General features: G+C 46.3%; 1 pseudogene; it reads left to right on the top strand.

Moving 5' to 3' along the window:
* Positions 1-658: 658 nt before the first annotated feature.
* Positions 659-6,688, top strand: LOC148773119 (serine/threonine-protein phosphatase 2A 65 kDa regulatory subunit A beta isoform-like; annotated as a pseudogene).
* Positions 6,689-7,154: the final 466 nt, after the last annotated feature.

The raw sequence follows: 7,154 nt of genomic DNA, 5'->3' as shown, positions 1-7,154 counted from the left end.
CTCAGGTTCAGGTACTCAGGTACTCCAGAAAGACACAGACTTGGTTGGGCATTCGTTTTGTGCCCTTCCCCGTCTAAGCAGCTCAGGTAACCAGGTGTTTGGCATGCAGGGTCGCTGTGAATTATCGCCTCCCCAGTCCCTGCTGCTTGGTTTTCTGTGTGTACAACCTGAGCACCTTCTCAGGCAGATGTCGACTGGCCAGAAACAAGAAGCCCTGGCCAGCAAAGAAGTCTGCCTGCATTTTGGTATCGGATGACTTTCTGGGGCCTTGATTGCCCCCTACTGGCCCTGCCTGACCTCCTTTATATGTCTCTGTGGTGGATGGGCCTTCGCAGCTGGCTAGTTCTGCTCAGTCCTTTTTTCTGTGAGCCGGTCTCACGAAGTCTTAGGTTAGGGCTTTTTGCCTTTTCGCGGGGTAGCTATCCCACAGTCTGCTTTGCTATCTTCAGTTAGCTCTTTCAGATTGCCCTCGAGGAATTCAGGCTGTGTCCTCAATGAAGCCTGCACCTCACTGCCCAGCCCCAACTTGCTAATGGTGGATGCGGGTGTCTGCGCTGCTTCTCTGCTGGGAGTTACCATTGGGAGAGTATTCTGTGGGTTTTGATTATTTTTCTCTTTTTCCTCCCACTTATGTTGCCCTCTGAGGTCGAAACTCGCCATGAACTCACAAGTGAGAGTTTTTCCTGGTGTTCGGAACTTTTTAAACTTCTCCCCTTTTTTATGCCTCCCTTCCCAGGACAGAGTTCCATCCCTACCTCTTTTGTCTCTCTTTGTATCTTTTATGTTTTTTCCTACTTCCTTTTGAAGCCAATGGGCTGCTTTTCTGGGTGCCTGATGTCCTCAGCCGGTATTCAGTTGTTTCATGGAATTTATTCAGTGTTCAAATGTTCTTTTGATGAATTTGTGGGAGAGAAAGTGGTCTCCCCATCATTTTCCTCTGCCTTCACCTTCCCTCCCTCCATTTTTTTTATTTCTAAAAGTAAAGGATTATCAGTTGATGTCACCGATTTATAGAAACATGAATTCGCTCATATTTTAGTACCTAATAGTAAGCCTCTGATATTCAGAAGTATCCTAAGTAGGAAATTATAAATGTAGTTTGAAAGCTGAGGTCTGTACAAGGATCATTTATTTTAAAATCCTGGAATTTATGCTGCTGCTGCTGCTGTCACTTCAGTCGTGTCCGACTCTGTGTGACCCCATAGACAGAAGCCCACCAGCTCCCCCGTCCGTGGGATTCTCCAGTTAAGAACACTGGAGTGGGTTGTCATTTCCTTCTCCAATGTGTGAAAGTGAAAAGTGAAAGTGAAGTCGCTCAGTCGTGTCTGACCCTTAGCGACCCCACGGACTGCAGCCTACCCGGCTCCTCCATCCATGGGATTTTCTAGGCAAGAGTACTGGAGTGGTTTGCCATTGCCTTCTCCGGGAATTTGTGCTACTGACTGGGAAAAATGCACAGCAAAAAATTTGAGAATTGTATTTTCTTCAGCCAGACTTTAATCCTGAGGGGAGAGCAGCATGGGGAACACATGTAAACCCATGGCTTAATGATATCAATGAATAGCAAAAACCACTACAATACTGTAATTATTTAACTGCTCCAGCTAAAATAAATAAATTTTTAAAATGTTGTACAATCATAATAAATGTGATTTGTCTCAAAACATTTTTGATTAAAAGACATATTTGTCTACTATTAGTATAGAAACTAGGGTTCCTTTATTATTTATTGCTTGGATGAAATTTTACTTGCCCACTAATTCTATTTTTTATTTTTAAGTATTATTATTTTTTATTGGCAGCTAATTACTTTACAATATTATATTGGTTTTCCAATATATTGACATTAATCCTCCCCAGGTGCACACGTTCTCCCCTTCTTGAACCCCCCTCCCACAACCCTCCTCCTTTTAACCTACTTCCATGTCATCCATGTGCACCAGCCCCAAACGTCCTGCATCATTTGTCGAACCTGGACTGGTGATTCGCTTCACATGTGATAATATACATGTTTCAATGCCTTTCTCCTAAATCATCCCTCTCCCACAGAGTCCAAAAGACTGTTCTATACACCTGTGTCTCTTTTGCTGTCTCGTATACAGGGTCATCATTACCATCATTCAAAATTGTATGCATTAGTATACTGTATTGTTGCTTTTCTTCCTGGCTTACTTCACTCTGTATAATAGGCTCCAGGTTCATCCACCTCATTAGAACTGATTCAAATGTATTCTTTTAAATGGCTGAGTAAAACTCCATTGTGTATAGGTACCAAAGCTTCCTTATCCATTCATCTGCAGATTGACATATAGGTTGCTTCCATGTTCTTGTTATTATAAGCAGTGCTGCAATGAATAATCGAGTATACGTGTCTCTTTCAAATCTGGTTTCTTCAGTGTTTATGCCCAGGAGTGCGACTGCTGGATCTTATGGCAGTTCTATTTCCAGTTTTTTAAAGGAATTTCCACACTGTTCTCCATAGTGGCTTTAATAGTTTTCATTCCCACCAACAGTGTAACGGGATTCCCTTTTCTCCAAACCCTCTCCAGCATTTATTTCTTGTCGACTTTTGGATAGCAGCCATTCTGACTTGTGTGAAATGCTACCTCTTTGTCATCTAGATTTGCATTTCTCTGATTATGAGGGATGTTGAGCATTTTTTCATGTGCTTGTTAACCATCTGTATGTCTTCTTTGGATAAATGGCTGTTTAGATCTTTGGCCCATTTTTTGATTGGGTTGTTTATTTTTCTGGAATTGAGCTGCAGGAACTGCTTGTATATTTTGGAGATTAATTCTTTGTCAGTTGTTTCAGTGGCTATTATTTTCTCCCATTCTGAAAGCTGTCTTTTCACCTTGTTTATAGTTTCCTTTGCTGTGCAGAAGCTTTTAATCTTCATTAGGTCCCATTTGTTTATTTTGCTTTTAGTTCCAATATTCTGGGAGGTGGGTCATGGAGGATCCTGCTGTGATTTATGTCAGAGAGTGTTTTGCCTATGTTCTCCTCTAGGAGTTTTATAGTTTCTGGTCTTCCATTTAGATCTTTAATTCATTTTGAGATTGTTTTTGGGTATGTTGTTAGGGAGTGTTCTAGTTTCATTCATTTACCAGTTTCCCCAACACCAATTGTTAAAGAATCTGTCTTTCCTCCATTTTATATTCTTGCCTCCTTGTCAAAGTGAAGGTGTCCATAAGTGCATGGATACATCTCTGGACTTTCTATTTTGTTTCATTGATCTATATTTCTGTCTTTAGGCCAGTACCATACTGTCTTGATGATTGTGGCTTTGTAGTAGAGCTTGAAGTTCAGCAGGTTGATTCCCTCAGTTCCATTCTTCTTCCCTCAGTTCCATTCTTCTTCAAGATTGCTTTGGCTATTAGCGGTTTTTTGTATTTCCCTACAAACTGTGGGATAAATTGTTGTAGTTCTGTGAAAAATACTGTTGGTAGCTTGACACAGATTGTATTGAATGTATACATTACTTTAGGTAGTACACACATTTTCACAATTATCGGGGACCAGCCTCGATATGGCCCAGGATATCCTCGGGATGAACGGCGTCGGCGTCAGTTAGAGAGAGAGAGAGAAAGAAAACCTCAGCACGGGGTTTGCTCTGTTTACGTAGGCCGCAGGTGCCCTCTTGAATCATTGGAGGCACCCCACCAGGGCACCCCCTCGAGTGGGTCTTAGACGCCCAAGCAGATAAGTAAACTCAGAGGGCCCAGCGCTCAAAGGATCTCAACCAGAAAAAGGAGAATAGAGAAAAGGATGGAAAAAGAGAAAGAACGACATGGGGAGACCAAGCTTCAGTGAGCAAGACCCAAAATTTTATTTTTCAGTGCTGCTTTTATACCCTAAGTTGTGCAAAAAAAAATAGAGAATGGGAGGTATAGAGTCACACCAACATCACGTGGGGTCAGCAGTCTTGACCCTTATCAGGATCAGGGCTTATTTTTGTATATCTCATGATACACAAAAGTTTTAGGTGGTTTACATCATCTTCTGGCCAGGAGGCCTGCTGACAGTTTATGGCCCTCTCTCCTAACAAAGGTTAGTTAGGTAGAAAAAGTCTTATATTCTTTTAAAGTGATTTTCGTAAAGTCAGGTGCTAGACACATGACAAAAGTACATTCCTATAAGGCAAAGGTGTAGTGAGCTACAAGAAAGGAATTTATTAACTTAAGATCTGATGTGGTTAAATCAAAGGCTACTACTTATATTCTCTGTATGTGATTAATATATTTCCAAGGATACAATAGATAAACTTTGCAGCAAGCATTGATTCAACAATGAAATCTTTTTTAGTACTCTTCTAATGATTTTAACTTCTTCAACAAATTCCTTTATTTTAGAATATTAGGCTTTCTGTCCTTGCATGGCTGGGAGGCTGCAAACAGTCACATTCATAGTTGTAAGAGCCCGGACAAACTTGTCATGCAAGTTAGAAAGCTATTAGAGGGGCTTGGATTGGAACACTCCTATTAAGCCAAGGAGAACTTTTAAACTACAGCTCTGAATTAATGTTTTCAGAGAAAGGTGGTTGGGGGGAAGCCCCCGTAAGTATTAGAGGATTTGATAAGAGGTGTAAGATAGTAAGGCAGTCAGAGTTCGTTTTTCTTTGGGGTAGATCCTCGGATAAGTCCAGGGGGTTCCTCGAGTCCTGATTAGCCTTTGCCCGTCGGGCCTCTTCCCCAATTGACCTTTGCCATGGGTAGGATTTCCCTCGCTGGCTCCTGTCACACAATATTTATTCTTCTAATCCACGAACATGGTATATTTCTCCATCTATTAGTGTCCTATTTGATTTCTTTCACCAGTGTCTTATAGTTTTCTATATAGAAGTCTTTTGTTCCTTTCCTCCTCCAAGCCCAACCCCTCTCTATCCCAGTTTTAGCATGGCATTGGCCTCAGTCTTGATAGGAAGGGGATGGGCCCAAGATGGCAGCAGACGATGGCAAACACTAGCTCTACCCCATCACGGTGCTAATAGATGAGCTCCGCAACGAGGATGTTCAGCTTTGCCCCAACAGCATCTAGAAGTTGTCCACCATTGCTTTGACCATTGGGGTCAAAAGGGCCCACAGTAAACTTTTGCCCTTTCTTACAGACACAGTCTACGATGAGGACGAGGTCCTTTTGGACCTGGCAGAGCAGCTGGGCACCTTCAGCACTCTGGTGGGTGACCTCGAGTACATGCACTGCCTGCTGCCGCCCCAGAAGTCGCTGGCCATGGTGGAGGAGACGGTGGTGCTGGATAAGGCAGTGGAATCCCTGTGGGACATCTCGCATGAGCACTCCCCCTCCGACCTCGAGGTCCACTTTGTGCCCCTGGTGAAGTGGCTGGCAGGCGGAGCCTGGTTCACCTCCCACACTTCAGCCTGCTTCCCCCATGTGTCCAGTGCTGTCAAGGCTGAGCTTCAACAGTACTTCCAGAACCTATGCTCAGATGACACCCCCATGGTGTGGTGACCCACAGCCTCCAAGGTTGGGGAGTTTGCCAAGGTGCTGGAGCTGGACAACATCAAGAGTAAGATCATCCCCATGTTTTCCAAACTGGCCTCTGACGAGCAGGACTCGGTGTGACCTCTAGCAGTGGAGGCATGCATGAACATCGCAAAACTCCTTCCCCAGGAGGCCCTGGAGGACATGGTGATGCCCACCTTGTGCCAGGCTGCTGAGGACAAGTCCTGGCGTGTCTGTTACATGGTGGCCGACAAGTTCACAGGGCTCCAGAAAGCAGTGGGGCCTGAAATCACCCAGAAGAACCTGGGTCCTTCCTTCCAGAATCTGATGAAAGACTGTGAGGCTGAGGTGAGGGCTGTTGCCTCCCACAAGGTCAAAGAATTCTGTGAAAAGCTCTCCGCTGACTGTCGGGAGAATGTGATCATGACCCAGTTCTGGCCCTGCATCAAGGATCTGGTGTCTGATGCCAACCAGCACGTCAAGTCAGCCCTGGCCTCCATCATCATGGGCTTCTTTCTGATCCTGGGCAAAGACAGGATGACCAAGCACCTCCTGCACCTCTTCCTGGCTCAGTTGAAGGACGAGTGCCCGGAGGCGCGGCTGAACATCACCTCCAACCTGGACTGCATGAACGAGGTGATCGGCATCAGGCAGCTTTTGAAGTCCCTACTCCCTGCCATTGTGGAGCTCGCGGAGGATGCCAAGTAGCGGGGGAGGCGGCCATCATCAAGTATATCCCTCTGCTGGCGGGACAACTAGGGGTGGAGTTCTTTGCTGAGAAATTCAACTCCTTGTGCATGGCCTGGCTTGTGGATTATGTCTATGCCGTCCGCGAGGTGGCCACCAGCAACCTCAAGAAGCTGGTGGAGAGGTTCGGGAAGGAGTGGGCCAATGAGACTATCATCCCCACGGTCTTGGCCATGTCTGGGGACCCCAACTACCTGCAACGCATGGCCACACTCTTCTGTATCAATGTGCTGTCTGAGATCTGCGGGCAGGACATCACCACGAAGCACATGCTGCCCACCGTGCTGCACATGGCCGGGGACCTGTTGTCAACATCCGCCTCAACATGGCCAAGTTCCTGTAGAAGATCGGGCCCATCCTGGACAACAGCACGCTGCAGAGCGAGGTCAAGCCTGTCCTTGAGAAGCTGACCCAGGACCAGGACGTGGACCTCAATTACTTCGCCCAGTAGTCTCTGACTGTTCTGTCTCTCGCCTAATGCTGGAAGAGGACCCACTACTGGCCTATGGTGTCCACCCTCCCCCGCCAGGCCCCTCCCTGGGGGGACAGTGGGGGTCCTTTTGCTGTCACTCCCCGTGCATGGTCTGACCCCAGGTCCCTCCCCCGGCACGGTTCCTCCCTCAGACCGGGACTCCGACTACTCAAGCCCACCCCTCACGGGGCGAAGGGGACACAGGGTGGGACGGAGCAGAGCTCTGGGAGGATGGGGCCGCTCCCGCCAGGTGGGGAGTGGCACGAGCACCCCTGTCGCCAGCCAGTGCTGCTGCATGGGGGCCCCTCCCCCATCTCCTCTGCCTCCCTCCCTTCCTCTTGGTGGTTTTACGTGTCAGTTGTGCCGTTTCTATTTTATCCCCTTTCCCCCCTTTTCACAGAGAAATAAAGGTCTAGAAAGTTAAAAAAAAAAAAAAAGAAGGCTTTTGTTGCTTTGCTTTAGGTAGATATAT

Source organism: Moschus berezovskii, chromosome Y, assembly GCF_049115385.1.
Source record: "Moschus berezovskii isolate FMDL1 chromosome Y, NW_MosBer_1.0, whole genome shotgun sequence".
Taxonomy (NCBI): domain Eukaryota; kingdom Metazoa; phylum Chordata; class Mammalia; order Artiodactyla; family Moschidae; genus Moschus; species Moschus berezovskii.
Note: the sequence above shows the minus strand (reverse complement) of the source record. Positions and strands in the feature narration are given on the sequence as shown.